We start from the raw sequence: 21,299 nt of genomic DNA on the forward strand, positions 1-21,299 counted from the left end.
GTTATCTTGATTTTCTCGATTGTTACTTAACAGGTCAGCAAATTTATCTGTAAGTTTGTCTTGCTTCTGATGTTTGTAAAGCTCTTTGTAATTGTGATATATACCGCATAATCTTTACTTTTTTTACACGGTCCTTAGCTGTCAGCTGCACTTGTAGAGCGATTCTGAATTCCCTGACAGATGTATATTGTAATTTGAGATAATCATTTTTTATGTTAATTTATATTCTGGGGTGACGGGATACATTTCTTTCTTAGGTTCAGTCACTGAAGTCAAGAAGTGTAGATGGAAATGGGCTTCCTTTGTCTTATATATTTTGCACACTTTTTTAGATAATGAAATGATCGATGTTAAGTTGTCAATCTCGCCTTCATTCTTGCCTGATGGGTTCATAGCCGATCCTCGGCTCCGACTCGGCACTTGCTAAGCTCGAGAGTCACTTTTACCAGCTCGAGGCAGCCCCATATCCCATGATGCAAGGCGGTAAGTACCCAGATCTCGTTTGCCGCTTCGCTGATGAGGTAATCCTTTTACCAGCTCCTGGTAAGTGTTTATTATTATACATTTAGTCACCCCATTCCAAATATTTCTCTCTTTCAATAGTTTTCCTTTATTGTTAAAATACTTTTAAGGGTTTTCTCTGACTAAAATTACTTTTCCCTAGTTATATTTTTAGTCAGGCCTTCATTCCCTCCCATCCCCCCCCTACTGTTAGGGTGTGTGTGTGTGTGTTTTTAGTTATACCTTTAACTTAAATTGTTCTGATCCGGGACTGTGTGTGTGTTTTTTGTGTTTGGGATAACACTATGTCCAAGGAACAGAGGGTCTCAGGCTTCAAGAAGTGTGACTCGTGCTGTCAGAAGATGTCTCTGACAGACGGTCACACTTCTTGTATATACTGCCTGGGACCTCTCCACCTGCAGGACTCCTGTGCAATTTGTCACTCTTTTAGCCAGAGAGTCCTGCAGGAAAGGAGGAACAAACTTATTTTAAGAGGACTTCTTAAACCTGAGGGCTTCCCGGCAAAATCGGCTCCGGGTAAGCCCTCTAAGACTACCAAAGCCCAGGCTTCTGTACCTAAGCCTTCGGCCTTGGCTCCGACTCCTTTGGAGTCGAGATCGGCTCCGGCTGGAGCCTATCTTAGCTTGGAGAAATCTTCGGCACCGATGGCTATCGGTGCCGATACTTTGAAGGTCACTTTGGTGTCTGCTCCGACTGGCTCAGACATCCATGTGGCTCGGGCTTCGGTGTCGGCGCCGACCGGCTCGGACACCATGATTTCTTCGCCTTTATCGGCTCCGGCTGGAGCAGGTACATCTGTACCTACACTCGGAGCCGAAAAGTTATCGGCTCCGTCTGGATCCATGGTTTCATCGGCTCCGATGGTTCCTTTGAGGAAGAGGTCCAGGTCTCCCTCTTTGGAACCGATACTGTTGGCTCCGGCCTCACTTCTTCTTTCGGAGCAGAGCCATCGGAGCCGATCATCTAGGTCTTCCAGGTTGTCAGACCATGATTTAGAGAGGGTGGTAAGCAGATTATTAAAATCACAGGCACTAGCCCAGATGCTTCATAGTCCGTCTCAACAGACGACAATTAGTCCACACCCTCTTCAAGTTCCTCCTTTGACTCTACCCCAGAGTTTGGAGCTGGAGTCTACGGGAATAGTTACTGCTATGGCTGAGGGCCAGATACTCCCCACCCTTCTGCGCCTTCAGCATCTACTCGTCTCCTCCTCAAGACCTTCCTTGGAGGGATTCGGTGGCCGGGCTTCCCTGGTCTGCTCCGAGGGGGTGAGTGGCATCGGACCCTTGTCCGACCCCGCTCTTCCCCTTGGAGCTTCGGCCTTGGTGAGCTCTGCTCCGACACCTGCCTCGGAGCCTTCCCTTTCGGTGGGCCCGGGAGTCCCAGTTTCTTCGGAACGGGTTCTCTCGGATCTCCCTGGGAGGGGAGCCTTCGAGGTGATGAGGAGTGTGCTGGCCCCTGGGCTCAGTCAGCAGTCTATTCTTTTAGCTCCTCCCTCTACGGTGCCTGTTGATATCTCTTCCCGCTCTCTTGCTCCCGGACCGAGAGATCCACCACCTCAGGTTTCCCCACTGGGAGGAACCCCCTCTTCCGAGGATTCTCCTGATCCGTCAGGAGATCCTCCGCGCAAGAGGACTTGTAAGAGGAAGCACCTGGACTCCCCTGATTCTATTACTTTGGATACCGACTTAGATGAGTCAGAGGGATCCCCAAGATCCCCCTCTGAGGATGTCTCCTTTTCAGACATCCTAGAACTCCAGAAACAGAGGGGAAACTGGCCCTCCATAAATCCCTCCGATGATGAGACGGTATACCTAGAGGCGTTTGGTTCTCGACCATCCACCTCCTGGGTGTCTCCGCCTTTTGACCCCCTCATGCAGGTAATTGCTCGAAAGGCTTGGGCTTCTCCTGATTCCGTAGAGCCAGTTCCCAGGAGGCCTTCTAAATTTATTACAGCCCCTTCTGAACAGCAATTCCTTACAAAAGGTGTCCCTGTTGATACCATGGTGGTGGCGGCCGCCACTAAAAAGGAACTTGCAGATCCTTCCGTACCGGTCCATCCTCCTAACAAGGATTCCAGGACCATGGACAGGTATGGTAAGCGGATGTTCTCCTCAGCGACCTTTGCCATGCGTTCGCTGAATTATTTGTGTCACTTCACCAGACTCCAAAGGGACATCCTTAAAGAACTACGTGAAGTAGTACAGGATCCTGCAGCTCCAGGGGCACAAGACAAGATTGCTTCTCAGCTAGGAATCCTTAACTCCATAACCAACTCCTCCACGCGGCTGATTTCGTATGCAGCAGATGGAGCGAGTAGAGCCGCAGGTACAGGAGTGGCTCTGAGACGTCAATCCTGGATGTGGCTCTGTAATTTTGCAGATCCCTTCAAGGCGTCCTTCACAAACTCTCCCTTTGATGGGTCAACTTTGTTTGGTCCTCAAGTGAAGGATACATTGACCAGGTGTGAGCAGGACGGCAAGACTCTTTCTGCCGTAGGGGTCCGTTTTTCCACCCCTTCTAGACCTTACCCCAAGGAGTCACGCCGGATACACGTGGTCAGTTTACCCCTAGAGGCAGAGGGGGTAATAATAATAGACGCCGCCCTAGAGGCAGAGGGGGTCCACAAAACCAGGGAAGCAGAGACCCTCTCTCTGACAAGCCCTTCCAGCATCCCTGAGGTGTTGCCCGACTGTCCATCCTTGGAGGCAGTCGGGGGAAGATTATTGCTGTACCCACAAGCCTGGCGTTCCCTCTCACAAGACAGATGGGTACAGTCGATCATATCCGAGGGTTACAGAATTCCTTTCGAGGAAAGTCCCTTCACTCACAAAAATTCCCTTCCAGATGTGCCACCCGGTCTAAGGGAAATCGCAAAGTTAGAAGTATCAAAACTTCTACACAAAAGGGCCATTCAGCCAGTTACAACAGACCATTCAGAGCCCAGAATCTACTCAAGGTTCTTTTTGGTCCCCGAAAAGACGGGAGATTGGAGACCAATATTGGACCTCAGCAGACTCAAGTCTGTGAAAAAGACGAGATTTCGAATGGTCACACTTGAATCAATTTTGCCCTTCCTGGGCAAAGACAACTGGATGTGCTCAATAGACCTTCAGGATGCGTACTATCACATAAAATTTCACAGACGCTCCAGAAGGTTTCTCCGCTTTCGGCTGGGGTTCAGTCATTTTCAATTCAGAGCCCTGCCCTTTGGTCTCACTACTGCCCCCAGAGTGTTCACCAAATGTATGGCAGTGGTCACTGCTCACCTGAGACGTCAAGGATTCCAGGTGTTTCCGTATCTCGATGACTGGCTCCTTTCAGCCACCACCAGGCATCAACTTCTCCAAGCCAGGGATTACACCCTAAATCTCTGCACTCATTTAGGAATTTCGATCAACTACGAAAAATCCTCCTTGTTGCCCTGCCAGTCTGTTACTTTCATAGGCACAAATTTAGACACTGTTTGGATGTCAGCAACCCTCACAGACCAAAGAATCTCTGATATCCAAAGTCACGTGCGGGTCATCCTTGCCAGCAAAAAGGTGCAAGCCAGACTGGTCCTGAAAGTGTTGGGCCTCATGGCAGTGGCCATTACTCTTCTTCCCTTGGCCCGCTTCTACATGCGTCTCCTTCAATGGATGTTGTTCACCCAGTGGTCTTACCAACAACTTCCCATGCGTCATCAAATCCTGGTGACACAAGCTTGCAAAAACCATCTATCCTGGTGGATTTCTTCTCCCCAGATTCATCAGGGCAGACCCTTTGTATCCCCGGCCCCGGTAGCCACAGTCACTACGGACGCCTCCCTGATCGGGTGGGGGGGTCATTATCAGGGCAGGATGGTTCATGGGACATGGCAACCGTTCAAATACCACCTGCACATAAATGTCCTAGAGATGAGAGCAGTGCTTTTAACGTTGCAAGCCCTCAACGACTTTCTTCCCTTGGGAACAATTGCAGTTCACATGGACAACATGTCTGTAGTATGGTATATCAACAAGCAGGGCGGAACCAAGTCCTACCCCTTGTGTCGAGAAGCTCTCAGACTTTGGCAATGGGCGATCTCCTCTCATCGGTTTCTGGTAGCAACGCATATCCCTGGGAAAACCAACATTTTAGCAGACAGATTGAGCAGAGCTATTCTCATGCCTCACGAGTGGTCTCTCAAACAATCCATAGTGGAGGAGATTTTTCTAGAATGGGGCCGCCCATGTTGCGATCTTTTTGCTACTCCCCAAAACAGCAAATGCCCAGACTTCTTCTCTCTCTTCCCACTGCCAGGCCATCCCCCCAGAGACGCTCTTACCCAAGATTGGCCCCAGGGACTTCTTTATGCCTTTCCTTTGATTCCACAAGTACTCCAGAAAGCCACCGTTTTGAGAGCCAAAATGATTCTCATTGCCCCCTATTGGCCTCGACAAATTTGGTTTCCGTTCCTCCACAGTCACCTCTTGCAGCCGTGGCATCTGGACCCAGTGCCAGACCTTCTGATCCACCAATCGGGTCACCTGCATCGGTCCATTCCTTCTCTCAACCTCACAGCTTGGTTGCTCCACTTCCTTCCTTAGCCAGGCTTCCTATGATCTCTAACCCGGTTAGGGATATCATAGTGGCTTCCCTTAAATCCTCTACTAGAAGGATTTATACCAGCAAGTGGAAACGCTTCTCTTTTTGGGCAAAATCAAAGAATATAGATCCCTTTACTGCCCCTGTTCATGCAGTTTTGGATTTTTTAGCGGAAATCTTTCACTCTGGCTCTTCATCTTCCACTGTCAAAGTTCAGTTGGCTGCTATCTCGAACTTTCATGTCGGGTTTGCACATCACAACATTATGTCCCACAGGCTTTGTAGAGCTTTTCTAAAAGGGATTTTCCTCCTTAAACCTCCTGTCAGGAGTCGTCCTCCTCAATGGGACCTAAATCTAGTGCTGACATCCTTAATTCTTCCTCCCTTCGAGCCAGCTGTTTCATGTTCACTGAAGTTTCTTTCATGGAAAACACTCTTCCTTGTCACAATTACCTCGGCTAGGAGAGTGTCAGAACTTCATGCTCTCTCTGTTCGTCCCCCTTATTTGGTCTTCCACAAGGACAGGGTATCCTTGAGAACTAATCCATCCTTTTTGCCCAAGGTGGCTTCGAAAACTAATTTGAACCAATCTATTGATCTCCCTGTATTTTTCCCTAATTACTCCAACAGATCGGAACAAAAATTACATTATCTTGATGTTCACCGCCAACTCAGATATTATTTGGACAGAACAAAACAATTCAGGAAATCCGATCAGCTCTTTCTTTCTTATGCTGTAAATAAGAAAGGCCTTCCTGTTTCAAAGTGACCTTATCTAGATGGCTTTCTTCCACCATCTCCGAAATCTATCAACTCAGGGGCAAACAGCTGTGCTCAAAACCAAAAGCGCATTCCACCAGAAGTTTAGCCACTTCCACAGCCTTTCAGGCTAGACTCCCTTTAGACACTATTTGTGCAGCAGCCACTTGGGCCACTCCTCATACCTTTGTTTCTCATTACAAATTGGATTTGGCCTCCAGGGATAGAGCCAGTTTTGGTTCTACGGTTCTCAAGAGTCTGTTCCATTGAGCCACCCAAGATAGAGGTGCTAGGGACGCGGTCCCATCAGGCAAGAATGAAGGCGAGATTGACAACTTAACATTGAGAAGTTATGTACCTACCATAACGTTCCATGTTAGTTGTCTTCTCGCCTTCTTTCTTGACCCTCCCTCCTACCCCCTTGCCTGGACAGACCTTGATCTCCCTTGTTTGGAAGATTGCTTCTTTTAAGCACCAGTTAGTTTCCTGGTTCCCATTACAGCCCTTCCATTAGGCTAATTGCTTTCTTTCCTCAGTGGAAAGTTTTTTGTGCTAGGTTATTCTCCCTATAGGTACCAAACGAGATCTGGGTACTTACCGCCTTGCATCATGGGATATGGGGCTGCCTCGAGCTGGTAAAAGTGACTCTCGAGCTTAGCAAGTGCTGAGTCGGCCAAGGATCTGCTCCGAACCCATCAGGCAAGAAAGAAGGCGAGAGAAGACAACTAACATGGAACGTTATGGTAGGTACATAACTTCTCATTTTAGTAGTTTTAGTAGTTTATTTCGTTAAGACAGATGCATATTAATACCCAACATATATCCTTTATTTATTCGCTTTTCAGATTGTCTCATATCTGGCAAGGATCCCCACTGCACTGGTAGAAACTTGTACCCTCTCCCAAGAGAAATGGAGCTACTTTTAATATTTCCAACCATCTAACAGCCTTAGTGTGCTCTGAAGATCAGTTCACAAACATCACAAGCAGACACAGAATTTTTATATTTTATTAGTGAGGGAGCAAGTTCCACATGGGTGTTAAGAGGAACAACCACAAGACATATCTTTTACATGTTTTGATGGAGGCTTACTGTTAGAAATAGCATTCAAGAGTACTTGTGGGTTTAGTTTATGGGGGCAAAGTGCCTCCTACTTAGTACAGACTCCCAGTGAAGGTGGCTGTTCTCCCTGCACTCAAGTAGATAATATTTATTTTCAATTGATTATTGAGAAAGTCCAAATAGGCATAACCTATTTACATTGGATACTCTCAAAGAATAACTGCAGGACATGTAAAATAGTATGTGTTCTAAAACATGCAAGCAGTTTAGGCTTAAATATACATAAAATGAAATGCAAAAAGTTTATGTATTGCAGAAGGAATAAAAAATAAATAAAACTGTAGAGTAGACAGTGATATCTTATGCAATATATACATTTATAATCAATAATATTTTAGATGGATTGACTGCTACTTTATCAAACACAAGGACAAAGTCCAACAGAAAAAAATACCAACCAGGTAAAAAACAAGTACCACGGCAAAAAGTCCACAGGTACTCAGAACACAACTTTAATTCCAATACGATCAGTCCAACAATATCAAATTATAAGTCAAGGTAAACACATCAGACATATTTACGTAAATACATTTATTATAACATAATAGTATAACGAAATCATGAATGTATTAAGTACAATAATTTTTAATATAGTCCCCAAGCTGATCACAACAAAAGGAATAAACATAAGGTGGAAGAAATATGCTGTAATGGAAAGCATTGGACCTTACATAACTTTGAGTCCAGAATACAAGTGAGGTGTTCTCTCTAATAAAGGCTAAATGCCGTGAAACATATGTGACATGCATCAAACTGTTAAATTTTTTTCAGCTTTAAAGTCCATCCCCAGGATTCATGAAACTTGCGCCAGTTGCAGGCGTAGCATGGGTGGTATAACACCAAATATGGCCGTTGAGCGATTCAGGTATGATCCAATTCCACGTGCACTACCGGCGTACGCCAGAACTCTGAAGCCCTCGGCTTAGGTATGCTAATCACCCCATGCGCAGTGCCACACCATGCAAATGAAGGTACATAGTGATTCATGAAGTGGTGCAGGCGTAGCGTAAGCCCACGGAAATGTAAACCAAAAAACACTGTTTACATTTTCCCAAACAGAACATCGGAGCTATGGAAGCAGACCAGACTCCTGTATTACAAAGTTAACATATGCCAATGGCTAAATATACAGCCAATGGCATAAGAAAAGATGCACCACAACACCTAAAAAACAACATTTAAATGTCATGTCCACAGTAACGCAAAGTACAACCGCAGGGCATGTGTGCGCAAACTGGAACACAAAGAAAATATATACAAATGTCTTAAAATCGCAATGTAATACAAATCAGGATTTCACTATAATACTCAGTGGTATGCATGGTACACCACAACCAAGCTGCATGGGTTGCTAAGGATCTGTGACAGTGTTCAGTGCGGTAACTATGAATTAGTAGTCAATGCCATGCAAATGAGGCAGGTAATACTGAATCGCAAACGTCCCGCCGGATTAAGGATGTACCATACAGCGCAGCGCTATAACACCAAGGAGCGTCTCAAAGGTATACATGACATCAATGGGGTGTGCCACCGTAGCTGTAAGCACATTGGAGCAATGCAAATCTGGCATGGCCGTTGCTAAGCAAAGCTGCAGGACAGGGGTGGGGAGGTAGGTATAGCATCGTTTAGCTGAGAGCACATATGGTGCCCGAAACGCATGTGTACGGGGATGAAAACGTGCCCAAAACCCGGTAAGTGGATGCACGTGCCGCGAACCATAGCACAAACAGGAAGGTCAGGGGAAGAAAAGAAGGAAATGCTGCAGTAGGGTAATTGGAGTACAACTGAGCAATTAACACCTATTAACTCGCAGCGGGCAATCGACGGCAGCTGACAAGTCTGATCACAGAAACCTGCAAAACAGGATAGGGGAGGTGTCGGATTGCAAAGAAAGGAGAACTGTCATAGCAGAGCAAAGCAAACCTACAGTAGACCGGCAATAGAACACATTACGCAAGATAAGCCAGGTCTAGGAAAGTACAAATGAAAGCAGGCTGCAGGATGCATGCCAGAAAATGGTAGGTGAAATGTGAAGAAATGTAAAGGGAAGGGCAAGAGGTAATCAACGGCAGCCAAATGTAATTCAGCACCAAAGGCACCACAATAGTAGTTCCTGTAGTAAAACACATAAGATACCCTGTAGCTACGATCGTACATATACACCCTATGACATCATCGGTGTTCACAGCACAATAGTATAAAGTGTGAAAGCACCCTACACACCCCTGTGTATTCCCAAACACTGCACCATAGGTGTAAACACACGGGGAACTTTTAAAATGTACATGTTGGGAGCTGCCATAGCTGTGATTCATCACCATGTGTTAGAGACTGACGATGTTGTGGAGGATGATGCTGACAACCATCGCAGGCTATGGAGGAGGAGAAGAGTGTTCAGACTAAGGGTAACCTACCAGGGGCTACATGATCTGGAGATAGAGCGTTACAGGGTGGACAGGGACATCTTACAGCAAATAGTTGAGCTGTGCTGGCCACGCCTGAGAACCAGAAACAACAGAGGGGAACCCATCCCAGTGGACATGAAGGTATGTGTAAGCTTGTGAATACTAGCCACAGGTACCTTTCAAAGGCCAACTGGAGATATAATGGGGATCTCACAGACATCAGCATCCAGGGTACTACACCAGTTCCTGGATGCCATGTTACCACATGCCAATGAGCATATATACTTTCCCCGAACTCAGAAGGAGTTAGCCAGCAATATGCGTCACTTCCACCATGTGGCACACTACCCGGAGGTACTGGGTGCGATAGACTGCACGCACATACATATCAAGTCACCACCCGGTGAGCATGGTAGGCGCTACATAAACCGCAAGGGATTCCGCTCCATCAACTGCCAAGTCGTGTGCAATGCCCTGGGCATTATCATAGATGTGTGTGCTGGCAGCCTTGGAAGCTAGCATGACTCCCATATCTGGCATGCCTCACAGCTGTATCAGGTATTTGTCAGGGGGGACATCCCACATGGCCACCTTGTGGGGGATGCTGGCTATGCACTGGAGCCTTGGATGATGACTCCCATCAGTAATGCGCACACACACCCATGCAAGAATGCCATAATGAGGCACACACACAAACCAGAATCATCATAGAGCGTGTGTTTGGGATGCTGAAATTGCTTGGACACATCTGGTGGAGCCTTGCAGTACTCTCCAGGCACGTGTGCCCACATCTTAATAGTATGTGCCATGCTACATAATATGATCCTGCGGAAACAGCTGCAGCAGGGACAAAATGGTGAAGGCCCTCATAGCCCACCGCAGTTGCCAAGACCATCACAGGCACAGAGGGATTCAGACCACGAACACCCTGTGCCAGCCCCAGTAGGCAGAGGCATGCCCAGTATGCCTATGCCTTGGCAAAGAGGGAACGTATAGCACATACTCTGACAGTGTAGGCCCCTACGGACTGACACACCTCTCCACCTGCACACACAGTAAAATGGATGGCACACATACACGACCACCTGTAAATTGTAATGTATAGGTGGCCTACTGTGTGAATCCTACATAGGCAGCCCTCAAACATTGTACACACAACAGCTATTGGAACAAGGAATGTCAACACCTGAACAGCACATGCACCTATCAGCATATGTTGGTGCTGTGTGTATAGGTTCCTAGGTACATCGGTAGGTACACGCCCGATTGTCAGAGGCCATACACCAAATGGGGCAAACAGTGTCTGCTGTTGCCACAACTTCGAGTAACCAACTGTCGCTCAGTGGAGCAGAGCCAATCGTGGGATCACATGTGTGTAAGCACTGTTCTCCACACACTCTGCACGGATTCCTTGCTACATTAATGAGGGGCTCCACATAATGTAATCATGGATGTCTTGTCAAGGCATGGGGTGTACCCATGACAGATATCCGTCACCCCAGCATGCTCCACCTACGGTCGTTTGAAGGTGTAGCACATTATCGTATGTGGCTCACGGTGATATATATATCCAATGCTGGAGCACATCCAGTAAACATCACATCGACATACCATTAATTGGACTCATCCATTTGTAAACTGAGTTACCCATGTGATTGCAGTATGGAGTAACAGCCGTAGTATACTCCACATACAAAACGCCATAACACGTGTACAAATTCCAGATGCCCAAGTGGTAAATGCAGTGACCGTCGTGCATGTTCCCGGTCCCACGTCCTGCAAGGGATGTAACATAATCCCGTAGGCACAAATAATGCATGTCAGATGCAGGTCATCAGATCATGTTTAGCACACGTTGGTAGGAATATGCATTGCCCAGTGCTGGTAAGCGTCGTTTAAATATGACTATATGGATATGTGTGAAACAGGGCTAAGCTTCTCTGAATATCGCGCAGATCACGGTCAGTGATGTCCAGAACAGGTGAAACCAGCATTATTCACCCCCTGTACTAATAGTGCCTGTTCTGAAGGGTAAAACAACCACTGCCAGGAGTAGAACACACAATCATGTATACAATCACCTAACACTATGGTAGCCAAGATGTACCTACGGCAGGTGTGTAATTTGACAGGTTCAAACACAAACGTGCAGAGTCCAGGAAGCAGTATACTCCGACAAGTACACAATGAAATGTGTATTCTGCCTGTCACTCTCTCTCTGTCAGAGATATATATATATATATATATATATATATATATAGATATATATATATATATATATATATATATATATATATATATGTGTGTGTATATATATATATATATATATATATATATATATATATATATCTATATATATATATATATATATATATATATATATATATATATATATATATAATACAGATAGAAAGGGTGATGGAGAGATATATGTTGATATATACGGATTCACCGATATCTGCAAATATATAGATACGTCAACGACATGTACACAACCATGGAGGTACAAATAAATAGGATACCGCCAACTATGGAATATGTCACATACCGACACACGTAACTACGAGGCTGAAAGACTGAAAGAACACAGTACCGGAACACTAGAACTGCGAGTAATATTATCACAATATGGAGGGACATTTAGATACTGCTGCCAGTGTTGCGGTCCACGTAGGTACTGTGTACAACTGTGTTTGTGATTGCCGTAATCTGTGTATGTGTGTGTTGAGGGTGCCGTGTGTGTGTGTGTCCGTGTGACTGTAATTTGTGTGTGTGTGTGTCTGCATCATATGTCTGTTAGTGCCAACTCGGAGGTAGATCATTACGGTAGGTGTGGTTATAGCTAGCCATAGGCATACGGTTACCACCAGTCCCACATTAGGAGGGACAGCCCCTCCCTGGTCAGTTGTGTCCTGACATAAAACATTAAAAAGGGCAAATGTCCGAGATTGTAGGACATTATTATGTCCCATATATTTATGTAATAGTTGCATTAAATAGTTATGCCTGCATGTAAGAAACGTAAATGTTGCATGCAATATGATAAGTAGCCAAAGTCCTACAACAATAAGTATGTATTGAGGATAAAAGTATCCAAAGTCCTACAACAATAAGTATGTATTGAGGATAAAAGTATGTGCTATCCTGTGTACTGACCGTGGGTATGTATTGGCCTGTAAACACCGATGTGTGTCCCGCAAGTGTCCCACAATGGCCATTTGAAAAGGTGGCAACCCATGCCAAAGAGGTTCAATTACCAACACAACTGCAATGAATGCAAATATCTGGGACAGAAATACACGGGACAGCTGTCATTTAGTAACGTCCCTTTATATATCGCTGTAATTCCGGAGGTATGGAAGTATCAACCTCACCTGCATACTATATAGAAACCAATTAACAACGGCCCAATGTATATGCCCATAAACAAAAGTCTACTAACTGATAGGTCTTTAATTAGGGAAGGAGCCCACACACATATATGGAATATGGAGCCCACACACATATATGGAATATGTAGAAATGCAAGCCCCACATACCTGTATATGTTACTTACACCCACCTACATCCCCCCCACACGAAACTATAGCAATACAGACTGTAATTACAGCACAAACATCCAGTCAGTCAATTACATCTGCAGAAGCATTAACATACCTTGTGGAAGATGCATTTTAAAGGCGCCATGTGAAATTGTAGCCTTTGTATAATGGAACAAACGGCGATGTTACAGGTTTTGTTTGCAATAGTCCCTTATCAGACGGTTGGGATGACAGGTATACTCACATGTCGAACCACATACTCTAGCCGTCACACGCAATCCACGGGGGACATGAATCCAAACTATCAGTGTCTCTACGCATAGCAGTTGCAATTACACACAACAAAACACAATACAGGCCGTCTCCCCGAAGGTAGGGCAAATGGGCAATGCCCAAGTGGAGAATTCAATTATACCCCACTGTTGCCACGTAATTGGCGAATGGAGTAGCTGCACAGCTGAGTGCAAGTAATAATTCACTCAGGAACACCAATTGGCGGCAGGAAACCACATGTTACAGGTATCGACATATATAAGGATGACTTGCCAGACATTCAAACCGTATGCTTATATCATAGAACTGTTTAAACAGTGTAAGAGAGATAGTTACGAAAGTCCGGAATGATAGCAAGGTATGTAAGTGTATGTATAGCCTGTTTTGTATTAATTATGTTAGTGTATGTATAGCCTGTTTTGTATTAATTAAAAGTGTCCGCAATGCATAAAGTGGGAAAAGGTATTATGTAGTGATGTCTTGCTGAGCATAGTAACACTTGTAGAAATTGTGTCCTGCAGTGGGCCACAAGGTAAACATCACAGACATCACAAGGGATGCTACATGAGGGCTTTAAACAGAACAATTCCATACCACCCACCGTCAGTGGTAGGGTATGTCCAACAAGTACGTGCCATAGCAGGGGATAGTATATGTTGATATACTGTCACAGTAGGCATGTGTATGGGCATATAATGACAATGACATGTCTAAGGTGGTCCCGCTGTGCAAGTATGCTTTGCATTATGGGATAATATGTAAAATATGTGTAATGTACAGTATTGTGGGTAGATATGTCAGATATTCTACACAGCATAACAGGCATATCATGCATACCAAAGGTATCGTCTATTGGCATGTACAATATACAATAACAGGATACATATGGCTTGTAGTCATGGGACACTGTAACAGCATGATAGCTAATCTAAATGGAAGAGCTACTCAACCATGCACAAAGAACATGTAATAGCTTCACAGGTTCATAGTGGGCTACTATGCAGTCTGGCAAGTCTATATGTCTAAGCCCAACTACAGTGTTTACACCAGTGGCACCTCTCTAAGGTAGTGTCCTGTCTGTTAACAGCAGAGCCATGTGTTACCTGCACCTCTGCACAGTACAGCCACTGCAGTGATCCCTGGCATACATGCTTGTCTCCCATCCACCAAGTGAGGTATCACATGAACAGTGTTACTGCGTGTCCCTGCATGATGTACATAGGAATCATGTTCCAAAGCATGGTGAGTGTCTGGTTTGGGAATGTAACCCTCAAGCACATCCCACTCATCATTGCGTGTGTGCACATATCCATGAGCATGTTGCTCACAGTGGCTTTTGCTTATGTTGCTTATGTGGAGTATATCCATGAATATTGTTGTGGACATGGGGCCCTGTCTGTTCAGCAGAGGTCACCCTTGAGTATGTAGTATGCAAATGTGTACAGACGTGGTGTCGGTAGTTCTGCCGCATACGTCAGTCGTCGGAGCTCAATAAACGTCATGGTGTGTTAATGTTGTGGTATGTAAAGCCATAGCTGTTCTGTAAGGTACACCCTAAACGGGGTGTTGTACCCTTGAATGTGTGTATACGTCTGGAGTTCAGAGGTACAATGGGTGCCTATGTTCCAGCTACAAACCCAGTACAGATAAGTGTGGCCACGTAGAAGGATATCCATGCCACAGTGGCAATATGGTTATCAAAGGAGTGGGAGCAACATACGTGTGTGCTACGATCACGTACAATGTGACATGTATGTAGGGGACTACCACCTATGTGATAGTGGGTGAATGGTGTAATGCAAAGGGGATGTTTATGCACCTTGTGGCCATGATATTGATATCAGGTATCCATCACAGTGACACCCTTATGGAGGGAGTTAGTATCAGCTGGTGGATCAATCATGGAGCTTTGTATGCAGTTGTCTGGAAAGCTAGTCAGGGAAAGACCCTCTGTGCTAGCCTGTATCTCAGGGAAGCATGACTGAGGACTGTGGTATGCCAAGTGTAACTAAAATACAGTAGATACTATGGTATGCTACCCTCATTGTGTGTGTCCTGTCCGTGAGCCACTTTGCATAACATCCTGAGACATGGGGGTCGATGTGCAGGTGGATGTGTATGTTGTCAATACCAGAATGGAGAATGGTGCTGAAAGCCAATGAGAGGACAATGTAAGCTGAGTGGACCCCCTTACCGTCATCAACTACCCTGGTAACTGTATCAAAGGAGTCCACCAGGTGTAGGAGCCATGCTCTGGCCCTAACAAGTCCAACCTGGGTGGCATCAAAGGACCGGAGCCCACCAATGTCTCTGTGAATGACTTCCATGATGATGTGCCCCATACCTTGCAGAACAGTCCAGTCAGGCGTATAGGGCAATAGTCCCTCTCGTGCATTGTGGCGCCACCTGTGTGGAGTGTGATAACTGTTGCTGTGTGCCATTCAGGGGCCACAATGTCTGATACAAGGCTATTACTGAATATGGTGGCCAAGTGGGGAGACATGTCGTTTAGAGGTTTGTGTAAATCCCAGCCTGGGATGTTGGACGGTCACATGGAGTCAGTGTTCCAGGCCTTATAGAGTGCAGGTTAGTACTGTGTAGTTGTGGCCGCAGGGACACCGCAATGTTCCTGCATGGATTGTGGCCCTGTAGGGAGTGAGAGGGTGTACTGTTAGCATTGAACCCATCCGCCAGCATGTTGCCAACATCACTTGGTTCTGTAATGTTCCTGAGTAACTGTTCTATGTCAGAGCAGATGTGGGTATTGCCATTGGCTACTGACATACCTCCATGATGCCTTGTGATACACCCTGGAATGTGTCGCAGTAATGTTTACGTAGCTAGGTTCGGAGTATATGATGAGGGATCCCGTAGCCCTACTGAGGCTGACCAGTGAGCTACCCCACCCATGGGATTGTACTCCACTTTGCAACAGCCTCCACCTGTTGTAAATTATGTTCATGGAACTGGACCCCCAGAGTGGCGTCCGTTATCTGGTGGGTACCATCATGGCTCTGTGTGGAATAGCATGATCCATGCAGTCGTGTATGTGCTAATGAAGTGCACTGGGGTATGTTTCAGCGTTTGTATGTGCATTGTCCATCTGCATGGGTGTCATGACGTTAACTACTGCTGTCATAAGACGTCTGTAGTAGGCGTTGTAGTACTCTTGTACTGTGTAGGGTGTGGTGCCGGGATGTGGATAACAAGGGTGATTAGCATATGTTCGGAATCCACCAATGAGGGGATAATCCCAGGTGTGGAACACCAGTCACATGTTGGTAGTGTCCATGTCTAGGATATTGTTGGTCTTGGAGGTGGTGTGTATGGGTTGATCCAGCCGAGTGGAGGTTATGAATCCCAGACAGCATTGGCCTAATGTGTCGGTACATGAGTGGCTATCCCAGTTAAGTGTGGGGTAGTGTCAGTCTCACATCAGTAGTACCTGTCTGAACCGTACTGTCCAGTACACCAAGAAATGAGGTCTGGTAACCGTGGGGTATGTTGTTGAATCCGTAGCATGTTAGAATGTGTATAGCAGTTCTGGCCACAGTTGCACATGGAGCACCTCTGATGCATTGTGCTAAGTAACTAGCCAGGATGTGTGTACAACATAGTGGAATATGGGAACACCTCCGCCATGGGTGTGCCGGTCCAGGTTACATGACTGAAAGGTGTGGTCTGTGTATAACCTGTCATTGCATGTGTGCTCTGCAGAGCCTAGAGGCAGGTCCCAGTCACTGCAGAGATATTGAAATGGTCCATTATAAGGAGTGCCTTGCCTGCGTGCGTCAGAGATGAAGATGTCAAGCATTGCGTCACATGACCCCATGTTTTGCTTGCCTATTCCCGTTCTGGTGGTGAATGTTATTGGAAACTGTGCAAGACAGGCAGTATAGAAGCAGCAAGAGCCTTACATGTTATCTGTACACCCAGGGCTGACAGGTGCAGGTCATCTGTGCCAAAGCATCATGTTTTGTTGACCATGTCATTCAAAGTGGACAGATACCAGATGCCTGTGGAATGACGGCAGAAGCATAGGCAACTGTTGAAGTGACACGGTCAGTCATTGTACAGTGGTATCCGGTCCGGATGAATGCATAATGGTCCCCAGGGCTTGGCCCATACCTTCAGGGCTACAAGACCGGTGAGCTATTGCATGTCCCTGCACACGTAGTCTGTGAAGTTGCATCTCCGGGCAGTCACACTAACATGGAGAATGACAGTCAAATTGTACCTGGTGAGGTGTGGCATAGGTGCATAGGTTATGTTGCAGAACCAGTTACCCGACAGCAAGATGTAAGCGACTGTCGCCTTGTGTAACATGCTGAGTGGGACATCAGTGTGACCGCCTACAGAGTCACCTATGACTGGTGTGGTGTGTATGTTATAACACCCTATTGGCTGTATGTGATGGACACACATGAGTCTGTGGGCTATAAGTTATTGTTGTGTTTGGTGATGGGGGCTGCCTTTGGTGCTTACACAGAGTATGGAGAGGTACTGCACAAGTTGTACTCTTGTGTGTGGCCTGTGGTGGTGGAGATCTTGTGAGACTATGTGATGAGTGGGGTGTGTTGCAAATGTTAAACATCCCCACATGATTGTCAGGTTCAGTCAGGGTTGGTGACAGCATTACCCCGGCATGGCTGCATATGTGCATCTCCCACAGGTTGTAGTGTCGTATGTTGGGAGGTGAGCATAGACTGTGTACATGAGACAATTGCTCTATTGCCACATGTACGCCATATTCATCATATAGACAGGCAATAGCACTGGTCCGTGACAGTTGGACATGCCTGTATATACAACCATGTCTCACATGATATGCGAGTTACGTGTGTACAACAGCTGTTGTACTCTAAGCAAGCTGGAAATGTAAGGAGAGACAGTGTACTTGTGAGAAATGGTGTGGAATGGGTGCTATATTAATCAGTAGCTCATGAAGAGCTCACAAGTTCTGAACAAGTGCTGAGCATGAAAATACAATACAGATAGGGTGTTGGATAATATCAAATCACAAGTGGTGACGACAGTCATAATTGGTGGCACCACACTATTACCCTGCTGAGTATGGTCTGCAAGTCCATGAACCATTATCAATGTAGATGTTAGCAGTACAGAAGTAGATGACAGTACGGATGTTTGACTACATGTACCTTCATATGTCACAGGAGTGTTCTACCAGTGGCCTGTTGACAGAATCAACAATACAAAAGGTGCCAGAGTGACATGTGCATATCACACCACTGCCAGCTACAGTAAAACAGGGTTAATGTGTTGTACTCCCCCCTCATTGTAGCCCATACCACACAGACAAAGGTGAGGCATCTGTGTATGTAAGGATGTGAATGGCCATGAGCTATGAGTAATAGCTGTCTCAGTGTTGTGAACAACATACAGAATGGGCTTTGTGGGTGAGGTGTGTGACATATGTGCACATTCTGGCAGATGATATCAGCATTGTCACCGCTAGGTGATTATCCCTTTACCCATTAACTACCACCTAGGCTACGGTCAACATTATGGACACTGTGTAAGGGATGGTGCTGTGCAGTTCACCTCCCTGAGTTGGTGACATCTCCAGGCCTCTTAGGTAGTCATACGAGGCACCCATGTCATGACAAGGTGCCATCCTTGAGGATGGAGGTCATTGGACAGGCATACTTAGCACTCGGGTGACCAGTATTGGGTCACATTTCACCTTTAAGGGGTATTGGCCATGCTTGGTTGGGCGATACCAGCCTTCACAATCCTCACCTCCACTATGCAGCATGCTGGCTACCTTGCATAAAGACATGTGCTACACTATAATGGTGGACATGCTACATGTACATATCCTGATCTGAAAGACATACTTCATGGACAGCCACCGTCCTACTACTAGGATCGCCACATGCTGGACAGATCCCTGTGCCATACATGTGACATACTCCCGCCATACCATGCAACCCTGTCCATCAAAGCTGCACATGTCACCTCTGTCATACATGGTGTGATGACCGCATGGTAGATGTATTATCAACTGTCTGGATCAGTAATGTGGCACTGATGCACCTCGCGGTGGCAAAATGGCTGCCGGATACAGCTAGGAAACCTTGCCCATACATGCTATAGTTGATAACCATCCCTGCGAATGACGTCCGACTAGCCATTGTCCCATGTCTATCACATGTGCAACACAGGCAATCCGTGGCAGGATGTTGAACAGCTGTACAGTGCTGTGTCAATGTATATGGCAAAACACATGCATGTAAAGGTTTCCATGCATATGTGTGCGTTGTCACTGCTCAAGTCCATTAAGGTAGTGTATGTGTTGATATGTGACATATACACAGCATCAAGGTCAACAGCATTGCCGTGGACACATCCAGGCATGTGCTGATAGGTAAGGACACCAGTGCAGACAAACAGACATGCCCACATCAAGACAGCATTCACATGGAGTATGAACAATGTAATGAGGTGACACACATATATGGTGATGATATCCAATGCATAACGGGTGTTACATGAGTGTGACACAAACCTGTCAGTCGTGTCAGTGTCATGATGATTTGCAAAGATAACTGTGCAGATGTACTAGATTTACTAGAAATGCATGTGCAGCAGTATCTCTGTACATCTCTGATACTGTGACCTGTCACCATCATTATGTCTTACAGATAATGCCTCGTTCACTTCTGCCAGCGTACAGCCGCCAGGAGGATGATGTCCTCATCCCGTACCTCCATGAGAATTACAAGGTGTTGTTCAGCCATTTGCCACAGCATGCCCAGCAGCATGATGCCCTGTGGCAGGATCTTCGCAGGAGGGTGAATGATGTGGGTGGCCATAACCGCATCTACCAGCAGATGCGCAGAGACACTGCACGGACTTGATACGACATGCACAACAGTGTGCCACTGCAATCGCCAGGGAACAAGGTGGAACAGGTCGTGGGCCACCAACCCAGCCCCCACTCGCACACACCGAGGAGCTACTGGCCAGTCTGGGGACACCATCAGAACAGCATCCACAAAGACTAGCTGCCATCGTGGAGGTGGGTGTCGCCCAACCAATGAGCTTGGAGTTGCCTGGTAAGTCAGTACTGCACATATGACTATTATATCCCATTTAGTTGCATGTGTCACTGTACATTATGTAATGTAACATCATATGCAAGGTATGTTGACACACATGCTGCATACTACAGTATGCTACCCTGTGTATGCACACATGTGCATACTATATGCTATTGTACAGGCGAATGTGTTAACATGCACAGTGCACCCTGTGGCTGTCATACAGTCATGGATAATGTTCAAACTGCTGTGTCACCCCTATACAGGTACCTCTGGCGTGCCGCACAGACATCAGTCCATTGCAGGTGAGACTGTCATCAGTATCAGGCATGTTAAAGCATAGATCTATTCGCCAAGTGGCCAGTTAACACTTGTACACTTGATGTTCGGTCCAGTCACGATATACAGGTCGCATCACCCATCATTCACACTGGCTACCCATGTGTAATATATACAAATGAAATGATACACCGACATGAAACCACAGTATCTGTCATTGCTACATTTGTGGACAGCTGTGCATACAACGGTGGAGGTGTTGTACAATGTAGGCATATGTACTATACATTGGAACAACACGTATATGTACTATACATTGGAACAACACGTGTGGTACGCAAACAGTACCACACAGTGAGCTGGGATATGGGCAGCCCACAGGAGTCACCATTGTGTTATATGCCCCTGCAGTGGGTGCACACATTGTGATGTGCCATCTGACATGTCCCAGACACGTAGTGTTCTGGCTGCAATATTGTCACACTATCCCATAACACATACCCCACATACCAAACATACAACCCGTTGTCTGCATAGCCCTGTGGATGGTGACATATCTGACATCTATGGGTGTATGTCACATGGGACAACACAGACATGTGAGATAGACGATCATCACAAACATTTGGCCAACACATGTTCACACATGGCCATGGGGGATGGCCAGAGACATGTAGCCACACAGTAGATGTGATGTGTATACACCCTGTTGAACATTGTCCACACATGGTCCAATTATAGCCTTAGTTGACTGATTATACAGT

The 21,299-nt window shown here is 46.1% G+C and overlaps 1 protein-coding gene across 2 annotated transcripts in view; it reads left to right on the plus strand.

Moving 5' to 3' along the window:
* PASK (PAS domain containing serine/threonine kinase) overlaps positions 1-21,299 on the plus strand; it is a 1,620,160-nt gene that overhangs the window by 78,401 nt on the left and 1,520,460 nt on the right. The window lies entirely within an intron of this gene.

The sequence above is a fragment of the Protopterus annectens genome, chromosome 14.part0 (genome assembly GCF_019279795.1).
Source record: "Protopterus annectens isolate FY-2018-M chromosome 14.part0, PAN1.0, whole genome shotgun sequence".
NCBI lineage: Eukaryota > Metazoa > Chordata > Ceratodontiformes > Protopteridae > Protopterus > Protopterus annectens.